The sequence below is a fragment of the Phyllobates terribilis genome, unplaced genomic scaffold (genome assembly GCF_046119375.1).
Source record: "Phyllobates terribilis strain yellow unplaced genomic scaffold, ASM4611937v1 Scaffold_22__1_contigs__length_20350403, whole genome shotgun sequence".
NCBI lineage: Eukaryota > Metazoa > Chordata > Amphibia > Anura > Dendrobatidae > Phyllobates > Phyllobates terribilis.
In genome coordinates this window covers 6,043,290-6,069,451 of record NW_027362782.1, presented here as the reverse complement: position 1 = coordinate 6,069,451, position 26,162 = coordinate 6,043,290, and positions in this window count along the sequence as shown.

Genomic DNA, 26,162 nt, shown 5'->3' with positions numbered 1-26,162 from the left:
TCGCCTCTTATCTCTGGCTTGTGGTTCTCCTCCTACTGCCACACTTCCTCTTAGGTGCAATCAACTTTCTGTCCCTGCTCCACTCTGGGACACGTCTCAGAGCTGAGACAGGCAATCCAGTTCTCCCTAACCCTGTCCCCAGTACCAGCTTTTATAGGGGCAGCCTGCTCCCCCTACTGGCCTGAGACAGGAGGCATTGCATGCTAATGTTCCCCTGGCCAGAGAACCTCCCCCTTGCTCTCAGACACAGCTTTATTACACTTGTGGCATCCAGATAGGGTGACACATTCCCCCCTAGTGAAATTTAGTACTCCGGGACTAAACAATAAACAAAGACAATATGCATAACCATAAAACAATAACAGACAGACGACGCACAGATTGAGTTCTTTAGGTCACAGTGTGGCCTGTGACCGGGTGTCCATATTACCAGAACAACGGGAGCCTTAACCAGGTGGGGGTCTGTCCTACCCCAAGTGCTTTACAGTCTTAGTTCAATCCTGGGTTAGGCTCCAAACGCAGTCCATACAAGGTCCCGGTTATAAAAAAGTCCATAACCTGTGAGTCCTTACGGTAGCTGCAAGAAACTGAAACACACTATTAATAAACATGCAGGTAACTTGGCAAACATTTCAACATTTGGAAACAGGGTTATTTACAATCTTAGTACACTCTATATTTTCCAGCGAGCGGGTATCTGTCCCTTTGTGCTCCTGGTTGACCTACGTAGCCCACTGTCTGGTGGTGGACCAACCTGGCTTTCCCCACTAGCGTTAGGGGTACAGCTACCAGCTGGGTGTACAGGTAGGGCAGGCAGCTGTCTGCGGGTTCTTTGGCTTACCGCAGGCATGGCAGGCTCACTGTCAGCAGAGGGTTGACTCTCCTGGGCTGCTGGTACAGGCTCTTCTGCCTCGGGAACTGCTTGCTCCTCTTCACCTTCCGGCTCTGGTGTTGGTTGTTGCTGTGCCGGTTGCAGGAAATGCAGGACGGGTACCACTATGGCATCATTTATGCGAGTCCAGGACTGAGGGAACTCTCCGAGAACGGTGCTGATCATTTCTTCCTTGTCCTCTGCGGGTTCAAGGTCACTCTGATCCTCTTCTGCACTACGGAGTTGCTCGGGGCATCTTTTGAGGTGGTCTCTGGAGACGACACTAGTGGTTTCTCCTCCGTCCTTGGTGATTACGCACACCTTTGGGTTGTCGTGGTCCGACTGCAGTACGGTGTAGGGTTCCCTTTCCCACTGGTCGTCCAACTTATGTAGCCTTCTTTTTTGCTTTAGGACTTGCTCACCAGGTTCTAGGGGACCAGCTGGGGCGTGTTGATTGAAGAGTTTTTCTTGCCTCTCTCTCACCTGGGCCAGGCTCTTCTCCACACTCTCCTGTACCTTCTTGTACTGCAGTTGCCTTTCCGTATCCCAGTCCGCATCCGGGGAGGTGTCCTCAGGTATTAGGACTCCCATGTCCAGGTCTACGGGCAGCTTACCTGGTCTAGCTCGCATCAGGTAAGCCGGGGTGCAGTTTGTAGCATTCACCGGGATATTGTTGTACATGTCTACCAGGTCCGGCAATTTTTCTGGCCACAGGCTGCGTTCCTCCAGGGGCAACGTCTTCAGGAGATCAATGACTATATTGTTCATCTTCTCACACATCCCGTTGGTTTGGGGGTGGTAAGGCGTTGTCCGTATTTTCTTACAGCCATAGAGGTTGCAAAACTCCTGGAAGATTTCAGCCTCGAACGCTGGACCCTGGTCTGTCAGGACCTGTTCCGGATACCCGTGTGGACGGCAGAAGTATTGCTGGAAGGCTCTGGCCGCTGTTTGGGCTGTCAAGTCCTTTACCGGGACCACCACTAGAAAACGGGAATAGTGGTCCACGATTGTCAGGGCATAGATGTATCCTGACCGGCTTGGAGCCAATTTGACGTGGTCCAGAGCTACCAGCTCAAGAGGCTGCGTGGTGACGATGGGCCTCAAGGGTGTCTTCTGGCTGGTGCGGTCCTTCCTCCTCAGATGACAAGGGCCACAGTCTCTGAACCATTTTTCTACAGCTCCTCTCATGCCGACCCAAAAGAATCTTCCTCTTAGCAGGAACTCCAGTTTCTTCCAACCGAAGTGTCCCGCTCTGTCATGGTAAGCCCCCAGGACCATAGCTGCATCCCGCCTTGGGACCACGACTTGCCAGGTCAGCTCGTGCGTCCGGTGGTTGACAATCCTTCTGCACAACTTGCCTTCGTAGAGGAACAGCTTGCTCTTCTCCTTCCATAGCTGCTTGGCTTCCTCTGGGGCATTTGGATCTAGGCGGGCGTCTTCCCGGGTCAGCAGATCTTTCACCAGGCGGACAGCAGGGTCACTATCTTGGGTTTCGGCCCAGCTGTGGTGAGGTAGGGGATTCATCATCACAGTTGTTAGATCCTCCTCCTTCACGCCGTGAGAGTGTTGAGCGGCTCCATACCGGTGAAACGCGGGGAGTTCTACCTCTTCCAGCTCTTCTGGGTCTTCGTCACCTTCAGGTAAGAGACGCATTCTTGATAGGGCGTCCACGTTGGCGTTGGTTTTGCCTGCCCGATACTTGATCACGAAGTCATAGTTGGAGAGACGGGCCATCCACCACTGTTCCAGGGCACCCACTCTTGCATTGTCCAGGTGTGTCAACGGGTTGTTGTCCGTGTACACGGTGAACTTTGCGGAGGCCAGGTAATGCTTGAAGCGTTCCGTCACGGCCCACACCACTGCCAAGAATTCTAGCTTGAAGGAGCTGTAATTCTCCGGGTTCCTCTCGGTGGGCCTCAGCTTCCGGCTGGCGTATGCGATCACCCGTTCTCTGCCCTGTTGGTTTTGGGACAGTACGGCTCCCAGTCCCACATTACTGGCATCTGTGTGGAGAATGAAAGGCTGGCCGTAATCAGGGTAGGCCAGGATCTCGTCTCCTGTGAGGGCCATCTTTAGCTGGCGGAAGGACTCCTCTTCCGGTTTATCCCACTTGAAGGGTGGCTTTTGACTTCTGGACTTGGACTGTCCGATCAGGAGGTCCTGCATAGGAGCTGCCATCTTGGTGAACCCGGGGATGAACCTTCGGTAGTAGCCTACCAACCCGAGAAACTGTCTCACCTCTTTGATGTTCGAGGGGCTTGGCCAGCTCTTGATTGCCGTGACCTTGTCAGGGTCGGGGGCCACTCCTTCCGCGCTTACCACGTGCCCTAGGTACTGGACCTTTGGTTTCAGCAGGTGACACTTCGATGGTTTCACCTTCAGGCCATAGCCTGCCAGGGCTTCGAACACCTCGGCCAGGTGCTTTAGATGGTCCTCGTAGGTCTTCGAATAGACGATCACGTCGTCCAGGTAAAGGAGGACCGTCTCGAAGTTTCGGTGCCCTAGACAGCATTCCATCAGCCGCTGGAAGGTCCCTGGTGCGTTGCAGAGCCCGAAAGGCATGCAGTTGAATTCGCTCAGTCCCATCGGGGTGGTGAAGGCGGTCTTCTCCTTGTCAGCCTCTGCCACAGGAACCTGCCAGTACCCGCTAGTAAGGTCCAAAGTAGAAAAGAAGTTAGCAGATTTTAGTGCGGCTAAAGACTCTTGTATTCTAGGCAGCGGATATGCGTCTTTGTGGGTGATACAGTTGATTTGTCTATAGTCCACGCACATTCTCATGGTGCCGTCTTTCTTTTTGACCAGAACCAAAGGGGCTGCCCAGGGGCTACAGCTGTCTCTAATAACCCCAGCTTCTTTCATCTCTCTTAGCATGCCCTTTGCGTTCTGATAATGTGCAGGGGGTACAGGTCTGTGCCTCTCTTTTATTGGTGGGTGGCTTCCGGTGGGGATGTGGTGTTCTATCCCCTTTACTCTGCCGAAGTCTAGCGGGTGCTTACTAAAGACTCACTCGTACTCCTGTACCACCCGGTAGACTCCTTGTTTTTGGTGCAGGGGAGTGGAGTCAGCACCCACATGGAGTTTTTGGCACCAGTCCTCCTTTTGTTTCTGGGAGCCATTACCCTCCGCCTGTGGAGATGGAGGCAAGGGTTCCACAGCCCTGATTGCTTGGTGTTCGACAACAAACAGTTTGGCGAGTGTAGCGTACCTGGGTAAGTGTACTTCCCTCTCCCCAATGTTGAGGATGCGGACGGGCACCCTCCCATGACGGACATCAACCACCCCCCGGGCTGTCAAAATGGTGGGCCTGCTGTCTGAGTACACGGGTTCTACCATGGCTTGGTAGTCTCTACCTCTTAACCCAATTGCAGTCCGACACCAGATCATCATTTCACTTTTGGGAGGCATGGAAATGGGGAATGGATCACTGAGTCTTACGCTACCGATCTCACCACCAGACAGTTCTACCTGCTGCCGTCTCATCAGGGCTTTTATCTCCTTGTTGAGGACTCTCTGTTGGCTGGAACTAGCATTCACCGCCACCTGTTGTAGAATTACAATTACCTCTGAAAGACAATTTTCAATTATGTTAGTACCCACTGTTATTTTAGGGTGACTTTCATGACGGTCAATGTCCACAATAATCACTCCCTGTGCCGGCAGTTCAACTTTACCAATTTTAATGGTCATCTCCTTGAACCCCATCTGCGGCACGGGTAAGCCATTACTGGCGATGATGCTCAAGTTACTGTCTGGATACAGTGTGATATCAGCATCAGTCCAATACTGCTTAAAAAGTACATAAGGGATTGTGGTTACTTGCGACCCAGTATCCAGCAAGGCGCTCATGGGGATACCGTCCAGCACCACGGGTAAAACCGGGCGCCCCCCAACGTACTTATTACGCCAATTGTAAGGGCCTGGTGATCTTATGCCTGGGGGTCGGCCCTCTGCCCCAGGTTGGACCCGTTTAAATTACATTACCTGGAAATGTGTCCGGGCTGGTTGCATCGACGGCAAATGGGCTGTCCATCCTCTGCGTAGCAGTCTGTGGGCCTCCCTCGGAATGACGGTTTCCTCCTCTGTCGATGCCACGGGACATCCTCTGGACTTGAAGCCAGCTCGATGGGTCTTGACGGGTCCACTTGCAACGCCTGGACGGTCCTGGTCAACGCCGCGACGCTCCTGGTCAGCTCCTGGACTTGTTGGTGCAGGTCTTTCGACGGGGCTTGGTTCAGGGCCTGTGCATCAACCTCCACGGAGTCCATAGAGGAGGGCGCCGCCTCCTGGTGGTAGGTGATAGCAGGGCGCCGGGGGTTTATAGCGCCACTGGTTGCAGATTCACGGAGCACCCTTATGGCCCTGTCCTTAAATTGGGCAAAGGTCAGGTCGGGGTTCTGAAAGAACATGAGGCGCAGTTGGGCCCTGTGGGCGCTAGACAGCAGGCCTTCTATGAATTGTTCTGTTAGCAGTTTATCCGTTTCCTACACACTGCCAGGGTCAGTTTGTTGAATAGCCCTCAAGGCTTCCTGCAGATTTAGGGCATAGTCTCTGATGCTGTCCTGTGCTCGCTGCCTACATCCATAGAACCTCATTTTAATCTCAGTGGAGGTACGTGTATCAAAGGTACCCCGCAGCCGGGCCAGAATACCCTTCACAGTCCTTTTCTCCTCAGTGGGCCATGATTTTACCTCCCTTTGGGCTGCGCCAGTTAACTGCCCTGTTAATATGCTGACCTTCTGTTCCTCTGTCAAGGGGTAAACGTGGAACAAACTGTATAGCCTTTCCTTGAAGTCAGTTAGGGCATGGGGCTCCCCTGAGTATTTGGGCAGCCAGGCAGCTACAGGGATGTAAGGCAGGGAAAAGGGCATCACCGTTGCTGCAGCTGCGTTGGTGGTAGTGGGCGCCTCTGTGTCCGACATCTTCCTCCCCCCCTAGTGAAGTGTGGCCTACCTTCCGACGATCCTCTTCTGTAGGCCACGGCTCCGCTGCTGCTCTGGACGAGGACCTGGCGTCGCACTCCGATGACGTCAGCGTCGCTCTCTCTCCCTTCCAGGACCTTGCGCAGTGTCGGTGCGTGGGGCGGAGCTTCGGATCTCGCGCGATTTTGACGTCCACGCCCCTCTTCTTCCCGCGCGGCGTCCTGAAGATGGCGTCCGATGGCGGGAAGACGGCACAAGACGGCGGGAAACGGTCCAAGATGGCGTCTGATGGCGGGAAACTTCTCCACGAGTAAGTTTACAACAGTCTTTTTCAGGCACGCAGTACCCAGTGGTTGTGGGCACAAAATCCTGCCGACTACGCCAAAGCTGACTCGCCCCCTGGGCCGTGGGGCACTCGGATCCGGGCAATTAGGGAAACGATGGGAGTAGTAGTGGCAACCCGGTTCCGTGGCTCAGGGTGGTCAGGCCAGTGGTAGTCCGTTATATTGATTATGTCCGACTACGCCACCCGTGGATTGCGGTTATTAGAAACCGCCGCTGCATGCAGACCGCTGGGGCTGATGAGGTGTGCAGCTATGGTAGTGTGACTCCCCACGGGAAGAGTGCGGCCCCAGGGCAGTATAGTGGATGGTGGGAGTGATGGTAGTGCTGGAGGAGCAAGGAGCACACAGACAACAGATTGCAGTCCAGGGTCTTTACTAAACAGGTAGACTGACCCACAAACAGTCCCAGCTAGGAGGGGACCTGGATGTCTGAGAGCAACGGGGAAATTGGCCCTGGTCAGGGTGAGGGTGTAGGCCTACCGTGCTTTCTGCGCTCCTTCTGACTATCTCTTCCTGATAGAATAACAGCCCACGTTTCCGAGCTTTCCGTGCTTTCTCGCCTGTATGGCCTGCGACGTGGGTTCCTTTCTGCTCCCAGCCTTGTACGGCTTTACTGGTCCCTTCGGTTGTGGCAGGGCCTCCAGGCTTCTTAGGCCAAGGAATGTACAGTCCCTTGCGGGCTGGTTCTCTGCTGGGGGATGTGGAATCCTTCCAGCCTCAGACACCAAAGTCTGGAAGTTAAGTCCTCTTTCTGCCAAGACAGGCTCTCTTCGCCTCTTGTCTCTGGCTTGTGGCTCTCCTCCTACTGCCACACTTCCTCTTAGGTGCAATCAACTTTCTGTCCCTGCTCCACTCTGGGACACGTCTCAGAGCTGAGACAGGCAATCCAGTTCTCCCTAACCCTGTCCCCAGTACCAGCTTTTATAGGGGCAGCCTGCTCCCCCTACTGGCCTGAGACAGGAGGCATTGCATGCTAATGTTCCCCTGGCCAGAGAACCTCCCCCTTGCTCTCAGACACAGCTTTATTACACTTGTGGCATCCAGGTAGGGTGACACACTGTGACCTGCTCGTCTCTACCAAGGGGCATTTAAACCGTCTTGTTAAGCTACTGCGACCTCCACTGCTCTTCCAAGGGGCATTTAATCCATCTTGTTAAGCTACTGCGACCTGCATGTCTCTTCGAAGGGGCATTAAAACCGTCTTGTTAAGCTACTGCGAACTGCACGTCTCTTCCAAGGGGCATTTAAATCATCTTGTTAAGCTTCTGCGACCTGCACGTCTCTTCCAAGGGGCATTTAAACCATCTTGGTAAGCTACTGCTACCTGCAAGTGACTCGCCCCCTGGGCCGTGGGGCACTCGGATTCGGGCAGTGGGGGAACGATGGAAGTAGTAGTGGCAACCCGGTTCCGTGGCTCAGGGTGGTCAAGCCAGTGGTAGTCCGTTATGTGCTGATGTTTATGTCCGACTACACCACCCGTGGATTGCGGTTATTAGGAACCGCCGCTGCATGCAGACCGCTGGGGCTGATGAGGTGTGCAGCTAGGGTAGTGTGACTCCCCACGGGAAGAGTGCGGCCCCAGGGCAGTATAATGGATGTTGGGAGTGATGGTAGTGAGAGTCCCAGTGCTGATAGTGCTGGAAGAGCAAGGAGCACACAGACAACAGGTTGCAGTCCAGGGTCTTTACTAGAACAGGTAAACTGACCCACAAACAGTCCCGGCTAGGAGGGGACCTGGATGTCTGAGAGCAACGGGGAAATTGGCCCTGGTCAGGGTGAGGGTGTAGGCCTACCGTGCTTTCTGCGCTCCTTCTGACTATCTCTTCCTGATAGAATAACAGCCCACGTTTCCGAGCTTTCCGTGCTTTCTCGCCTGTATGGCCTGCGACGTGGGTTCCTTTCTGCTCCCAGCCTTGTACGGCTTTACTGGTCCCTTCGGTTGTGGCAGGGCCTCCAGGCTTCTTAGGCCAAGGAATGTACAGTCCCTTGCGGGCTGGTTATCTGCTGGGGGATGTGGAATCCTTCCAGCCTCAAACACCAAAGTCTGGAAGTTAAGTCCTCTTTCTGCCAAGACAGGCTCTCTTTGCCTCTTGTCTCTGGCTTGTGGCTCTCCTCCTACTGCCACACTTCCTCTTAGGTGCAATCAACTTTCTGTCCCTGCTACACTCTGGGACACGTCTCAGAGCTGAGACAGGCAATCCAGTTCTCCCTAACCCTGTCCCCAGTACCAGCTTTTATAGGGGCAGCCTGCTCCCCCTACTGGCCTGAGACAGGAGGCATTGCATGCTAATGTTCCCCTGGCCAGAGAACCTCCCCCTTGCTCTCAGACACAGCTTTATTACACTTGTGGCATCCAGGTAGGGTGACACACTGTGACCTGCACGTCTCTACCAAGGGGCATTTAAACCGTCTTGTTAAGCTACTGCGACCTCCACTGCTCTTCCAAGGGGCATTTAATCCATCTTGTTAAGCTACTGCGACCTGCACGTCTCTTCGAAGGGGCATTTAAACCGTCTTGTTAAGCTACTGCGAACTGCACGTCTCTTCCAAGGGGCATTTAAATCATCTTGTTAAGCTTCTGCGACCTGCACGTCTCTTCCAAGGGGCATTTAAACCATCTTGGTAAGCTACTGCTACCTGCAAGTGACTCGCCCACTGGGCCGTGGGGCACTCGGATTCGGGCAGTGGGGGAACGATGGAAGTAGTAGTGGCAACCCGGTTCCGTGGCTCAGGGTGGTCAAGCCAGTGGTAGTCCGTTATGTGCTGATGTTTATGTCCGACTACACCACCCGTGGATTGCGGTTATTAGGAACCGCCGCTGCATGCAGACCGCTGGGGCTGATGAGGTGTGCAGCTAGGGTAGTGTGACTCCCCACGGGAAGAGTGCGGCCCCAGGGCAGTATAATGGATGTTGGGAGTGATGGTAGTGAGAGTCCCAGTGCTGATAGTGCTGGAAGAGCAAGGAGCACACAGACAACAGGTTCCAGTCCAGGGTCTTTACTAGAACAGGTAAACTGACCCACAAACAGTCCCGGCTAGGAGGGGACCTGGATGTCTGAGAGCAACGGGGAAATTGGCCCTGGTCAGGGTGAGGGTGTAGGCCTACCGTGCTTTCTGTGCTCCTTATGGCTATCTCCTCGTTATAGGGTAACAGCCCATGTATCCGAGCTTTCCGTGTATTCTCGCCTGTATGGCCTGCGACGTGGGTTCCTTTCTGCTCCCAGCCTTGTACGGCTTTACTGGTCCCTTCGATTGTGGCAGGTCCTCCAGGCTTCTTTTGCCATGGAATGTACAGTCCCTTGCGGGCTGGTTCTCTGCTGGGGGATGTAGAATCCTCCCAGCCTCAGACACCAAAGTCTGGTAAAGTAAGTCTTTTATCTGCCAAGACAGGCTCTCTTCGCCTCTTGTCTCTGGCTTGTGGCTCTCCTCCTGCCACACTTCCTCTTAGGTGCAACACAACTGTCTGTCCCTGCTCTGCTCTGGGACAAGTCTCAGTCCTGAGACAGGCCTTCAAGTTCTCTCTAACCCTGCCCCCAGCACCAGCTTTTATAGGGGCAGCCTGCTCCCCCTACTGGCCTGAGACAGGAGGTACTGCATGCTAATGTTCCCCTGACTAGAGAACCTCCCCCTTGCTCTCAGACACAGCTTTATTACATTTTGTGGCATCCAGGCCAGGGTGACACATTCCCCCCTAGTGAAATTTAGTACTCCGGGACTAAACAATAAACAAAGACAATATGCATAACCATAAAACATTAACAGACAGACGACGCACAGATTGAGTTCTTAAGGTCACAGTGTGGTCTGTGACCGGGTGTCCATATCACCAATACAACGGGGAGCCTTAACCAGGTGGGGGTTTGTCCTACCCCAAGTCCTTCACAGTCTTAGTTCATTCCTTGGTTAGGCTCCGAACGCAGTCCATTCAAAGGTCCCGGTTATAAAAAGTCCATAACCTTTGAGTCCTTACGGTAGCTGCAAGAAACTGAATCACGCTATTAATAATCACGCAGGTAACTTGGCAAACAATTCAAGATTTGTCAACAGGGTTATTTACAATCTTAGTACACTCTATATTTTCCAGCGAGCGGGTATCTGCCCCTTTGTGCTCCTGGTTGACCTCCTTAACCCACTGTCTGGTGGTGGACTGACTTGGCTTTCCCCACTAGCGTTAGGGGTACAGCTACCAGCTGGTTGTACAGGTAGGGCAGGCAGCTGTCTGCGGGTCCTTTGGCTTACCGCAGGCATGGCAGGCTCACTGTCAGCAGAGGGTTGACTCTCCTGGGCTGCTGGTACAGGCTCTTCTGCCTCTGGAACTGCTTGCTCCTCTTCACCTTCCGGCTCTGGTGTTGGTTGTTGCTGTGCCGGTTGCAGGAAATGCAGGACGGGTACCTTTATGGCATCATTTATGCGAGTCCAGGACTGAGGGAACTCTCCGAGAACGGTGCTGATCATTTCTTCCTTGTCCTCTGCGGGTTCAAGGTCACTCTGATCCTCTTCTGCACTACGGAGTTGCTCGGGGCATCTTTTGAGGTGGTCTCTGGAGACGACACTAGTGGTTTCTCCTCCGTCCTTGGTGATTACGCACACCTTTGGGTTGTCGTGATCAGACTGCAGTACGGTGTAGGTTTCCCTTTCCCACTGGTCGTCCAACTTATGTAGCCTTCTCTTCCGCTTCAGGACCTGCTCACCAGGTTCCAGGGGACCAGCAGGGGCGTGTTGATTGAAGAGTTTTTCTTGCCTCTCTCTCACCTGGGCCAGGCTCTTCTCCACACTCTCCTGTACCTTCTTGTACTGCAGTTGCCTTTCCGTATCCCAGTCCGCATCCGGGGAGGTGTCCTCAGGTGTTAGGACTCCCATCTCCAGGTCTACGGACAGCTTACCCGGTCTGGCTCGCATCAGGTAAGCCGGGGTGCAGTTGGTAGCATTCACCGGGATATGATTGTATAAGTCTATCAGGTCCAGCAGTTTTTCTGGCCACAGGCTGCGTTCCTCCAGGGGCAACGTCTTCAGTAGATCAATGACTATATTGTTCATCTTCTCACACATCTCGTTGGTTTGGGGGTGGTAAGGCGTTGTACGAATCTTCTTACAGCCATAGAGGTTGCAGAACTCCTGGAAGATTTCAGCCTCGAACGCTGGACCCTGGTCTGTCAGGACCTGTTCCGGATACCCGTGTGGATGGCAGAAGTATTGCTGGAAGGCTCTGGCCGCTGTTTGGGCTGTCAAGTCCTTTACCGGGACCACCACTAGAAAACGGGAATAGTGGTCCACGATTGTCAGGGCATAGATGTATCCTGACCGGCTGGGAGCCAATTTGACATGGTCCAGAGCTACCAGCTCAAGAGGCTGCGTGGTGACGATGGGCCTCAAGGGTGTCTTCTGGCTGGCACGGTCCTTCCTCCTTAGGTGACAAGGGCCACAGTTTCTGCACCATTTTTCTACAGCTCCTCTCATGCCGACCCAAAAGAACCTTCCTCTTAGCAGGAACTCCAGTTTCTTCCAACCGAAGTGTCCCGCTCTGTCATGGTAAGCTCCCAAGACCATAGCTGCATCCCGCCTTGGAACCACGACTTGCCAGGTCAGCTCGTGCGTCCGGTGGTTGACATTCCTTCTGCACAACTTGCCTTCGTAGAGGAACAGCTTGCTCTTCTCCTTCCACAGCTGCTTGGCTTCCTCTGGAGCATCCGGATCCATGCGGGCGCCTTCCTGGGTCAGCAGTTCTTTCACCAGACGGATGGCAGGGTCACTATCTTGGGTCTCGGCCCAGCTGTGGTGAGGTAGGGGATTGATCATCACGGTTGTTAGATCCTCCTCTTTCACGCGGTGGGAGTATTGAGCGGCTCCATACCAGTGAAACGCGGGGAGTTCTACCTCCTCCAGCTCTTCTGGGTCTTCGTCACCTTCAGGTAAGTGAGGCATCCTCGACAGGGCGTCTGCGTTGGCATTGGTTTTGCCGGCCCGGTACTTGATCACGAAGTCATAGTTGGAGAGACGGGCCATCCACCGCTGTTCCAGGGCACCCAGTCTTGCATTGTCCAGGTGTGTCAACGGGTTGTTGTTCGTGTACACGCTGAACTTTGCGGAGGCCAGGTAATGCTTGAAGCGTTCGGTCACGGCCCACACCACTGCCAAGAATTCTAGCTTGAAGGAGCTGTAATTCTCCGGGTTCCTCTCGGTGGGCCTCAGCTTCCGGCTGGCGTACGCGATCCCCCTTTCTCTGCCCTGTTGGTTTTGGGACAGTACGGCTCCCAGTCCCACATTACTGGCGTCCGTGTGGAGAATAAAAGGCTGACCATAATCAGGGTAGGCCTGGATCTCATCCCCCGTGAGGGCCATCTTCAACTGGCGGAAGGACTCTTCTTCCGGTTTATCCCACTTGAAGGGTGGCTTTTGACTTCTGGACTTAGACTGTCCGATCAGGAGGTCCTGCATAGGAGCTGCCATCTTAGTGAACCCGGGGATGAACCTTCGGTAGTAGCCTACCAACCCGAGAAACTGTCTCACCTCTTTGATGTTCGAGGGGCTTGGCCAGCTCTTGATTGCCGTGACCTTGTCAGGGTCGGGGGCCACTCCTTCCGCGCTTACCACGTGCCCTAGGTACTGGACCCTTGGTTTCAGCAGGTGACACTTCGATGGTTTCACCTTCAGGCCGTAGCCTGCCAGGGCTTCGAACACCTCGGCCAGGTGCTTTAGATGGTCCTCGTAGGTCTTCGAATAGGTGATCACGTCGTCCAGGTAAAGGAGGACCGTCTCGAAGTTTCGGTGCCCTAGACAGCATTCCATCAGCCGCTGGAAGGTCCCTGGTGCGTTGCAGAGCCCGAAAGGCATACAGTTGAACTCACTCAGTCCCATCGGGGTGGTGAAGGCGGTCTTCTCCTTGTCAGCCTCTGCCACAGGAACCTGCCAGTACCCGCTAGTAAGGTCCAAAGTAGAAAAGAAGTTAGCTGATTTTAGTGCGGCTAAAGACTCCTCTATTCTAGGCAGCGGATATGCGTCTTTGTGGGTGATACGGTTGATTTGTCTATAGTCTACGCACATTCTCATGGTGCCGTCTTTCTTTTTGACCAGAACCAAGGGGGCTGCCCAGGGCCTACGGCTATCTCTAATGACCCCAGCTTCTTTCATTTCTTTTAGCATGCCCTTTGCGTTCTGATAATGTGCAGGGGGTACAGGTCTGTGTCTTTCTTTTATCGGTGGGTGGCTCCCTGTGGGGATGTGGTGTTCTATCCTTTTTACTCTGCCGAAGTCTAGCGGGTGCTTACTAAAAACTCTCTCGTACTCCTGTACCACCCGGTAGACTCCTTGTTTTTGGTGCAGGGGAGTGGAGTCAGCACCCACATGGAGTTTCTGGCACCAGTCCTCCTTTTGTTTCTGGGAGCCATTAGCCTCCGCCTGAGGAGATGGAGGCAAGGGTTCCACGGCCCTGATAGCTTTGTGTTCGACCACAAACAGCTTGGAGAGTGTAGCGTACCTGGGTAAGTGTACCACCCTCTCCCCAATGTTGAGGATGCGGACGGGCACCCTCCCATGGTGGACATCAACCACCCCCCGGGCTGTCAAAATGGTGGGCCTGCTGTCTGAGTACACTGGTTCTACCATGGCTTGGTAGTCTCTACCTCTCAACCCGATTGCAGTCCGACACCAGATCATCATTTCACTTTTGGGAGGCATAGAAATGGGGAATGGGTCACTCAGTCTTACGCTACCGATCTCACCACCAGACAGTTCTACCTGCTGCCGTCTCATCAGGGCTTTTATCTCCTTGTTGAGGACTCTCTGTTGGCTGGAACTAGCATTCACCGCCACCTGTTGTAAGATTACAATTACCTCTGAAAGACAATTTTCAATTACGTTAGTAACCACAGTTATTTTAGCGTGACTTTCACGACGGTCAATGTCCACAATAATCACTCCCTGTGCCGGTAGTTCAACTTTACCAATTTTAATGGTCATCTCCTTGAACCCCATCTGCGGCACGGGTAAGCCATTACTGGCGATGATGCTCAAGTTACTGTCTGGATACCATGTGATATCAGCATCAGTCCAATACTGCTTAAAAAGTACATAAGGGATAGTGGTTACTTGTGACCCAGTATCCAGCAAGGCGCTCATGGGGATACCGTCCAGCACAACGGGTAAAACCGGGCGCCCCCCAACGTACTTATTACGCCAATTGTAAGGGCCTGGTGATCTTATGCCTGGGGGTTGGCCCTCTGCCCCAGGTTGGACCCGTTTAAATTACAGTACCTGGAAATGTGTCCGGGCTGGTTGCATCGACGGCAAATGGGCTGTCCATCCTATGCGTAGCGGTCTGTGGGCCTCCCTCGGAATGACGGGATCCTCCTCTGTCGACGCCACGGGACATCCTCCGGACTTGGAGCCAGCTCGATGGGTCTTGATGGGTCCACTTGCAACGCCTGGACTGTCCTGGTCAACGCCGTGACGCTACTGGTCAGCTCCTGGACTTGTTGGTGCAGGTCTTTCGACGGGGCTTGGTTCAGGGCCTGTGCATCAGCCCCCACGGGGTCCATAGAGGAGGGCGCCGCCTCCTTGTGGTAGGTGAGAGCAGGGCGCCGGGGGTTTATAGCGCCACTGGTTGCAGATTCACGGAGCACCCTTATGGCCCTGTCCTTAAATTGGGCAAAGGTCAGATCGGGGTTCTGAAAGAACTTGAGGCGCAGTTGGGCCCTGTGGGCGCTAGACAGCAGATCTTCTATGAATTGTTCTGTTAGCAGCTTATCCGTTTCCTGCACACTGCCAGGGTCAGTTTGTTGAATAGCCCTCAAGGCTTCCTGCAGATTTAGGGCATAGTCTCTGATGCTGTCCTGTGCTCGCTGCCTACATCCATAGAACCTCATTTTAATCTCAGCGGAGGTACGTGTGTCAAAGGTACCCCGCAGCCGGGCCAGAATACCCTTCACAGTCCTTTTCTCCTCAGTGGGCCATGATTTTACCTCCCTCTGGGCTGCGCCAGTTAACTGCCCTGTTAATATGCTGACCTTCTGTTCCTCTGTCAGGTGGTAAACCTGGAACAAACTGTATAGCCTTTCCTTAAAGTCAGTTAGGGCATGGGGCTCCCCTGAGTACTTGTGCAGCCAGGCCGCTCCAGGGATGTAGGGCAGGGAAAAGGGCATCACCGCTGCTGCAGCTGCGCTGGTGGTAGTGGGCGCCTCTCTATCCGACATCTTCCTCCCCCCTAGTTAAGCGTGGCCTACCTTCCGACGATCCTCTTCTGTAGGCCGAGGACCTTGCGTCGCGTCCTGATGACGTCAGAGTCGCTCTCTCTCCCTTCCAGGACCTTGCGCAGCGTCGGTGCGTGGGGCGGAGCTTCAGGTCTCGCGCGCTTTTGCCGTCCACGCCCCTCTTCTTTCCGCGCGGCGTCCTGAAGATGGCGTCCGACGGTGGGAAAACGACTTCGGATGGCGGGAAAACAGCTGAAGATGGCGAGAACCGACTGAAGATGGCGGGAAACGGCTCTGGATGGCGGGAACCTTCACCACGGCAGGTATGACAGTCTTTTGAAGGCACGCAGTACCCGGTGGTTGCGGGCACTAAATCCTGCCGACTACGCCAAAGCTGACTCGCCCCCTGGGCCGTGGGGCACTCGGATCCTGGCAGTGGGGGAACGATGGGAGTAGTAGTGGCAACCCGGTTCCGTGGCTCAGGGTGGTCAGGCCAGTGGTAGTCCGTTATGTGCTGATGTTTATGTCCGACTATGCCACCCGTGGATTGCGGTTATTAGGAACCGCCGCTGCATGCAGACCGCTGGGGCTGATGAGGTGTGCAGCTAGGGTAGTGTGACTCCCCACGGGAAGAGTGCGGCCCCAGGGCAGTATAATGGATGTTGGGAGTGATGGTAGTGAGAGTCCCAGTGCTGATAGTGCTGGAGGAGCAAGGAGCACACAGACAACAGGTTGCAGTCCAGGGTCTTTACTAGAACAGGTAAACTGACCCACAAACAGTCCCGGCTAGGAGGGGACCTGGATGTCTGAGAGCAACGGGGAAATTGGCCCTGGTCAGGGTGAGGGTGTAGGCCTACCGTGCTTTCTGCGCTCCTTCTGGCTATCTCCTCGTTATAGGGTAACAGCCCATGTATCCGAGCTTTCCGTGTATTCTCGCCTGTATGGCCTGCGACGTGGGTTCCTTTCTGCTCCCAGCCTTGTACGGCTTTACTGGTCCCTTCGGTTGTGGCAGGGCCTCCAGGCTTCTTAGGCCAAGGAATATACAGTCCCTTGCGGACTGGTTCTCTGCTGGGGGATTTAGATTCCTCCCAGCCTCAGACACCAAAGTCTGGTAAAGTAAGTCTTTTATCTGCCGAGACAGGCTCTCTTCGCCTCTTGTCTCTGGCTTGTGGCTCTCCTCCTGCTAAACTTCCTCTTAGGTGCAACACAACTGTCTGTCCCTGCTCTGCTCTGGGACAAGTCTCAGTCCTGAGACAGGCCTTCAAGTTCTCTCTAACCCTGCCCCCAGCACCAGCTTTTATAGGGGCAGCCTGCTCTCCCTACTGGCCTGAGACAGGAGGTACTGCATGCTAATGTTCCCCTGAATAGAGAACCTCCCCCTTGCTCTCAGACACAGCTTTATTACATTTTGTGGCATCCAGGCCAGGGTGACACACAAGCCTTTTCTAAGGGGCATTTAAACCGTCTTGTTAAGCTACTGCAACCTGCACGTCTCTTCCAAGGGGCATTTAAACCGTCTTTTTAAGCTACTGCGACCTGCACGTCTCTTCCAAGAGGCATTTAAACCTTCTTCATTAGCTACTGTAACCTCCACCACTTTTCCAAGGGGCATTTAGACCGTCTTGTTAAGCTACTGCGACCTGCACGTCTCTTCCAAGGGGCATTTAAACCGTCTTTTTAAGCTACTGCAACCTGCACGTCTCTTCCAAGGGGCATTTAAACCATCTTGTTAAGCTACTGCGACCTGCTCGTCTATTCCAAGGGGCATTTAAACCGTCTTGTTAAGCTACTGCGACTTGCACGTTTCTTCCAAGGGGCATTTAAACCTTCTTGTTTAGCTACTGTAACCTCCACCACTTTTCCAAGGGGCATTTAAACCGTCTGGTTAAGCTACTGCGACCTGCATGTCTCTTCCAAGGGGCATTTAAACAGTCTTGTTAAGCTACTGGGACCTGCACGTATCTTCCAAGGGGCATTTAAACCGTCTTGTTTAGCTACTGCGACCTGCATGTCTCTTCCAAGGGGCACTTATAACGTCTTGATAAGCTACTGCGACCTCCACCGCTTTTCCTAGGGGCATTTAAACCGTCTTGTTAAGCTACTGCGACCAGCACTTCTCTACCAAAGGGCATTTAATCCGTCTTCTTAAGCTACTGCGACCTGCACGTCTCTTCCAAGGGGAATTTAAACCATCTTGTTAAGCTACTGCGACATCCACCGCTCTTCCAAGGGGCATTTTAACCGTCTTGTTAAGCTACTGTGACCTGCACGTCTCTTCCAAGGGGCATTTAAACCATCTTGTTATTCTACTGCGCCTTGCAAGGCTCTTCCAAGTAGAATTTAAACCATCTTGTTAAGCTACTGTGACCTGCACGTCTCTTCCAACGGGCAATTAAATAGTCTTGTTAAGCTACTGCGACCTCCACCGCTCTTTCAAGGGTCCTTTAAAGCTTCTTGTTTAGCTACTGCGACCTGCACGTTTCTAACAAGGGGCATTTAAACCGTCTTGTTAATCTACTGCGCCATGCAAGTCTCTTCTAAGGAGCATTTAAACAGTCTTGTTAAGCTACTGCGACCTGCACGTCTCTTCCAAGGGGCATTTAAACCGTCTTGTTAAGCTACTGCGACCTCCACAGCTCTTTCAAAGGGCATTTTAATCTTCTTGTTAGGCTACTGTGACCTGCACGTCTCTTCCAAGGGGCATTTAAACCGTCTTGCTAAGCTACTGCGACCTCCACTGCTCTTCCGAGGGGCATTTAATCCGCCTTGTTAAGCGACTGCGACCTGCACGTCTCTTCCAAGGGGCATTTAAACCTTCTTGTTTAGCTACTGTAACCTCCACCACTTTTCATTGAGGCATTTAAACCGTCTGGTTAAGCTACTGCGACTTGCATGTCTCTTCCAAGGGGCATTTAAACAGTCTTGTTAAGCTACTGGGACCTGCACGTGTCTTCCAAGGAGCATTTAAACCGTCTTGTTTAGCTACTGCGACCTACATGTCTCTTCCAAGGGGCACTTACAACGTCTTGTTAAGCTACTGCGACCTCCACCGCTTTTCCAAGGGGCATTTAAACCGTCTTGTTAAGCTACTGCGACCAGCACTTCTCTACCAAAGGGCATTTAATCCGTCTTGTTAAGCTACTGCGACCTGCACGTCTCTTCCAAGGGGAATTTAAACCATCTTGTTAAGCTACTGCGACATCCACCGCTCTTCCAAGGGGCATTTTAACCGTCTTGTTAAGCTACTCTGACCTGCACGTCTCTTCCAAGGGGCATTTAAACCATCTTGTTAATCTACTGCGCCTTGCAAGGCTCTTCCAAGGAGAAATTAAACCATCTTGTTAAGCTACTGGGACCTGCACGTCTCTTCCAAGGGGCATTTAAACCATCTTATTAAGCTACTGTGACCTGCACGTCTCTTCCAACGGGCAATTAAATAGTCTTGTTAAGCTACTGCGACCTCCACCGCTCTTTCAAGGGGCATTTAAAGCTTCTTGTTTAGCTACTGCGACCTGCACGTTTCTAATAAGGGGCATTTAAACCGTCTTGTTAATCTACTGCGCCATGCAAGTCTCTTCCAAGGAGCATTTAAACCGTCTTGTTAAGCTACTGCGATCTGCACGTCTCTTCCAAGGGGCATTTAAACCGTCTTGTTAAGCTACTGCGACCTCCACCGTTCTTCCAAAGGGCATTTTAACCGTCTTGTTAAGCTACTGTGACCTGCACGTCTCTTCCAAGGGGCATTTAAACCGTCTTGTTAAGCTACTGCGACCTCCACTGCTCTTCCGAGGGGCATCTAATCCGTCTTGTTAAGCTACTGCGACCTGCACGTCTCTTCGAAGGGGCATTTAAACCATCTTGTTAAGCTACTGCGACCTGCACGTCTCTTCCAAGGGGCATTTAAACCGTCTTGTCAAGCTTGTGAGACCTGCACGTCTCTTCCAAGGGGCATTTAAACCATCTTGGTAAGCTACTGCGACCTGCAAGCCTTTTCTAAGGGGCATTTAAACCCTCTTGTTAAGCTACTGCGACCTGCTCGTCTCTTCCAGGGGGCATTTAAACCGTCTTGTTAGCTACTGCGAACTGCACATCTCTTCCAAGGGGCATTTAAACTGTCTTGCTAAGCCACTGTGACCTGCACGTCTCTTCCAAGGGGCATTTAATCTATCTTGTTAAGCTACTGCGAACTCCACCTCTCTTCCAAGGGGCATTTCAACCGTCTTGTTAAGCTACTGCGACCTGCACGTCTCTTCCAAGGGGCATTTAAACCGTCTTCTTAAGCTACTGCGACCTGCATGTCTCTTCCAAGGGGCATTTAAAACGTCTTATTAAGCTGCTGCGACCTGCACGTGTCTTCCAAGGGGCATTTAAACTGTCTTATTAAGGTACTGCCACCTCCACCGCTCTTTCAAGGGGCATTTAAACCGTCTTGTTAAGCCACTGCGACCTGCACGTCTTTTCCAAGGGGCATTTAAACCGTGTTGTTAAGCGACTGCGACCTGCACGTCTCTTCCAAGGGGCATTTAAACTGTCTTGTTAAGCTACTGCAACTTGCACGTCTCTTCAAAGGCGCATTTAAACCATCGTGTTAAGCTTCTGTAACCTCCACCAGTTTTCCAAGGGGCATTTAAACAGACTTGTTAAGCTTCTGCGACCTGCACGTCTCTTCTGAGGGGCATTTAAGCCGTCTTGCTAAGCTACTGTGACCTGCACGTCTCTTCCAAGGTGCATTTAAACTATCTTGTTAAGCTACTGCGAACTCCACCTCTCTTCCAAGGGGCATTTCAACCGTCTTGTTAAGCTACTGCGACCTGCACGTCTCTTCCAAGGGGCATTTAAACCGTCTTGTTAAGCTACTGCGACCTGCATGTCTCTTCCAAGGGGCATTTAAACCGTCTTTTTAAGCTACTGCAAACTGCACGTCTCTTCCAAGGGGCATTTAAACCGTCTTGTTAAGCTACTGCGACCTGCTCGTCTGTCCCAAGGGGCATTTAAACCGTCTTGTTAAGCTACTGCGACCTGCTCGTCTCTTCCAGGGGGCATTTAAACCGTCTTGTTAGCTACTGCGAACTGCACATCTCTTCCAAGGGGCATTTAAACTGTCTTGCTAAGCCACTGTGACCTGCACGTCTCTTCCAAGGGGCATTTAATCTATCTTGTTAAGCTACTGCGAACTCCACCGCTCTTCCAAGGGGCATTTAAAACGTCTTATTAAGCTGCTGCGACCTGCACGTGTCTTCCAAGGGGCATTTAAACTGTCTTATTAAGGTACTGCCACCTCCACCGCTCTTTCAAGGGGCATTTAAACCGTCTTGTTAAGCCACTGCGACCTGCACGTCTTTTCCAAGGGGCATTTAAACCGTGTTGTTAAGCGACTGCGACCTGCACGTCTCTTCCAAGGGGCATTTAAACCGTCTTGTTAAGCTACTGCAACTTGCACGTCTCTTCAAAGGCGCATTTAAACCATCGTGTTAAGCTTCTGTAACCTCCACCAGTTTTCCAAGGGGCATTTAAACAGACTTGTTAAGCTTCTGCGACCTGCACGTCTCTTCTGAGGGGCATTTAAGCCGTCTTGCTAAGCTACTGTGACCTGCACGTCTCTTCCAAGGTGCATTTAAACTATCTTGTTAAGCTACTGCGAACTCCACCTCTCTTCCAAGGGGCATTTCAACCGTCTTGTTAAGCTACTGCGACCTGCACGTCTCTTCCAAGGGGCATTTAAACCGTCTTGTTAAGCTACTGCGACCTGCATGTCTCTTCCAAGGGGCATTTAAACCGTCTTTTTAAGCTACTGCAAACTGCACGTCTCTTCCAAGGGGCATTTAAACCGTCTTGTTAAGCTACTGCGACCTGCTCGTCTGTCCCAAGGGGCATTTAAACCGTCTTGTTAAGCTACTGCGACTTGCACATCTCTTCCAAGGGGCATTTAAACCTTCTTGTTTAGCTACTGTAACCTCCACCACTTTTCCAAGGGGCATTTAAACCGTCTGGTTAAGCTACTGCGACCTGCATGTCTCTTCCAAGAGGCATTTAAACAGTCTTGTTAAGCTACTGGGACCTGCACGTGTCTTCCAAGGGGCATTTAAACCGTCTTGTTTAGCTACTGCGACCTGCATGTCTCTTCCAAGGGGCATTTACAACGTCTTGTTAAGCTACTGCGACCTCCACCGCTTTTCCAAGGGGCATTTAAACCGTCTTGTTAAGCTACTGCGACCAGCACTTCTCTATCAAAGGGCATTTAATCCATCTTGCTAAGCTACTGCGACCTGCACGTCTCTTCCAAGGGGAATATAAACCATCTTGTTAAGCTACTGCGATCTCCACCGCTCTTCCAAGGGGCATTTTAACGGTCTTGTTACGCTACTGTGACCTGCACGTCTCTTCCAAGGGGCATTTAAACCATCTTGTTAATCTACTGCGCCTTGCAAGTCTCTTCCAAGGAGAATTTAAACCATCTTGTTAAGCTACTGGGACCTGCACGTCTCTTCCAAGGGGCTTTTAAACCATCTTATTAAACTACTGTGACCTGCACGTCTCTTCCAACGGGCAATTAAATAGTCTTGTTAAGCTACTGCGACCTGCACGTTTCTAACAAGGGGCACTTAAACCGTCTTGTTAATCTACTGCGCCATGCAAGTCTCTTCCAAGGAGCATTTAAACCGTCTTGTTAAGCTACTGAGACCTGCACGTCTCTTCCAAGGGGCATTTAAACCGTCTTGTTAAGCTACTGCGACCTCCACCTCTCTTCCAAGGGGCATTTAAACCGTCTTGTTAAGCTGCTGCGACCTGCACGTCTCTTCCAAGGGGCATTTAAAACGTCTTGTGAAACGCGCGTCGAGGCGCGCTGTCTGTTTCCCATTCTGCGGACTACATACCTTTATATTTAATATGACTCAAGGTAATGTGTGACTATATATTGTGTGTATATTTATGCGATTATTGTAACTATCTGGTCTTATCGATCAGATTGGTCCCCTATTTGTCCCTATCTAGTCACTTTATTTACTTGGGTCCTAGTGTAGTCTGAGACCTGGACATTAGTCCTAAGACTTACACTTGAATACATAAGGCGGATTTCTGTCTGCAGTTGGGTATGAGTCTTTTTATCTTTTCACTGGGGTTTGCTTGTGCTCACCCCTGATCGTATCCTCTCAGCCATCTACTATTATACATACTTTCTAAATTTATTTATTTTTGGAATACTGTCTGTTATTTAATAAAATATTATTATTTGTTTCACCCTTAATTAGTATTCCTTTGCTTTTCTTATGATTGTGAGTGGTGTCCTTCACTATATTGCCTGTGGATATTGGTCTCATCCCTCCATCCTTGGTTTTTCTCTTCTTTTTTGGTTATTATTACTTTGGCTGGTTAGCTATTGTTGTAGGTTTATATGGTCTTTGTACTTTCAGAAACCTTAACAGGTTATATGGACTACAGAAAACGTGACAAACTCTGGGTTAACCAACTCGGGGAGGTCTTTGGTGAGAGGACGGTCAGTGAAAGGGAGACTCTTGATACTAAGGATTTGAAGCTTAAAATACGGGAGCTCTTGAAGAAACGGGTAAAACTATGGTGGAATAAGGTGGCTTTGGAGAACTATCTCCATAAAGAAATCTTGCCAAGAGGTCTCCGCATTCAACTATTTCCAACATTGGATATTGACGACTCTGTCTTCACCAGCAAGTGGGAAGACACACTTACCAAATGCTCTCGAACCCTTCTGGAGCTACTTATAGGTCTTGATAAAAAGGCGCTTGAACCGTTAGAAAAAGAGATTGACAGCATTAGAGAGAAACTATACAACTCCCTAACCTCGGAGGAGTGCAAGGCCTTTGATAAAACTCTGGAGGAAGATCTTAACAAATGGGAGAGTGAAATCCAAAAAATTAAATCTAAGAAATTTATACGTGATCTTGCTGACTATCAGTCGAATAATATTTATCGGTGGAAACACAGAGGTAAAGCAAGATCCCGTATACATTCAATTTCATCTATTTCCACTAACTCAGAGGAAGAATGTGGCAGTGGAATTGGGCGTTTTTTAGGCAAACGCCCTCTTTCCAACTTGGAAGACATCCCTGTACAACCGCATATCTATACAAGAACACCCCCTGCACATCTCAGAGGTCGCCCTTACAATTTCAGGGAGAAAAAAGGAAAGAAACTTTAGAGGTAATTAATCTTTCTAATAAACCATTGTCTACAGCTCAAATTGATGTATTGTCAAAGGGACTCTCCTTTTCCCCTGTAGAAAGATTTGACTACTTTACAGCTGTCAAAGACTTGGAATTATTTGCGAGAACTCTAGTGTACAAAAAACATTTTAATTCAACACCGACCATGGATTTATCCCTACCAGAGGCACAGGCTCTGAGGGATTTAGAGTAGTTGGAAGAGGAACAATCGGCATCAACGACCACCAACAGCCCCGTGCATTTGCACCGCCGTTCCCGCTCCTTCCCTCCCTTGTCTGCGTGTCCACAGATTGATATATTTGTAAAACTTGTCCGTGAGGATTTTAGTAAACTGAATCCACAGATTCAACGAGATAATCTCTCTTTTTCATCTAGGCGTGCAATACGTGAACTACAACAGATGAAAGATATAGTAATTAAACGAGCAGACAAGGGCGGGAATGTAGTGGTGTGGCCGGTGGAGATGTACGAGGCTGAGGCATTTAAACAACTCCACTGTACTCAGAAGTATAGAAAATTAGATGGTATTCCCTTGAATTCCTTTAAGCGAGAATTAAAAAACGTTATTGATGATGGCATGGAAAACCATGTCATCACACCCAAGATGGGTGAGACATTACTACCGGAGTTCCCAATCAACCCTACATTTTACCTTTTGCCTAAGGTTCACAAGGACCCCCTGTGCCCCTCAGGTAGACCTATTGTCTCCGGCATCGGGGGTCTTTGTGAACCAATATGCAAATTCGTAGACTTCTTCCTACAACAATGCGTGGAGACTTTACCTTCTTTTGTGAAGGACACCACTGATGTTCTTAAGAGATTGGACGGGGTGTTCTTGGAGAAGGATACGTGGTTGGTCACTTGCGACGTGGAGTCCCTGTACACGTCGATACGGCATGACCAGGGAATCCATGCGGCGGAATTCTTTCTCAATATGACTAATTTAGAACCTGAGAATATAGAGTTCATACTGCAACTGCTTAACTTTATTCTGACTCACAACTATTTTGTGTTCAAGGACCGCCCCTTCCTGCAGCTCCGGGGTACTGCGATGGGGGCATGCTGTGCGCCCTCGTACGCTAATTTATTCCTGGGGCTGTGGGAGAGGGATGTGGTCATGAACACCTTAGGTATTGAGTCGGTGGCTCTCTGGCTACGCTATATCGACGATATTTTGTTTATCTGGCAGGGCTCCACGTCGCAACTGGAAAACTTCCTGGCCCGTCTTAATATTAATGATCTTAATATTGGTCTGACTTGGAAGTTTAGTCAGAGTAATATTGAGTTTCTGGATCTGCTTATTTTTAAGAATCCAGATGGCAGTCTCGAAACAGACATATTTCGCAAGGAGACCTCAACGAATTCCCTCTTACATTATAATTCATCTCATCCCCCGAATCTAAAGAACTCTATACCGGTAGGGCAGTTCCTGCGGGCTCGCAGGATCTGCTTCTCTGAGGGTAGATTCCTAGATCAGGCACAGGAACTATCCTCACGTTTTTTGGAAAGAGGTTATAGGAATCAAGATATAGAGAGGGGATTCGTTAGAGCCTTGCAGTCTGATAGGCAATCATTATTGAATAAACCACGACAACGAGACCACAGAAAGAAACATATACAACAGAACATAACCCCTCGGTTTATCTCTACGTTTAACACAAATTGGTCAGCTATCAAATCAATTCTATCCAAACACTGGCCTATTCTCCTTACGGATAAAGATCTGCGGTATAATCTAACAGCATATCCATCAATTACATGGCGTAAAAGTAGGACATTGGGAGATCTTCTGTCTCGAAGCCACTATATTCCTCCAGGAAATAAATTTATCTTTAAAAGTAAGGGCCCATCTTGGGGTAGCCATTCTTGTGGTAAATGTTCAATTTGTAAATTTGTTCCCAGGGTCACGGAATTCTGCGACTCTGGTAATAACAAGCAATATCAAATAGTGCATCATATCTCCTGTGAAACTGAGGCAGTGGTATATCATCTAACATGCCCTTGTAAACTGATCTACATAGGGATGACGACTAGACCACTAAAAGTTCGTATTCAGGAGCACATCCGCGATATAAAAAATTCCAATACATGCCTTGATCCCCAGGTACTTAAAACCATCCCTAGACACTATCGGGAAGCTCATGGAGGCGACCCAAAAGGTACAAGTGTCTGTGGGATTGATCACGTTTACCTGGGGATCAGGGGTGGCGATGTGAAACAAAAGCTTCTACAAAAGGAAACTCGTTGGATTGTGCTCCTGAACACAATAGCTCCTCATGGGCTTAATGAGTACGTTAGTTTCAAATCCTTTTTAATCTAAGACTTTGGCGGGTGGTATTTTCTTATATACCTCTTTGTCTTTTAATTATATGTTGTTTTTAACTGTTGGTAATTAGTTTTATTGTTTTTCAGTTATTTACCTATATTCTTCCATATGTGACGCCCAGACTGGGGAGAGTTTTGAACATGCTTGTCCATTGGCTATCTTGGAAATTTATGAATACCCTGGATATATGAATGATTGATGAAAGAAAGGATCGACATATCACTCATATCGATCGTTATTGTTATTGTATATTATATTAGCTAAGATGATATTTATCATATACAGAGCTTGAGATTAATCATTTAGATACTATTGAGAT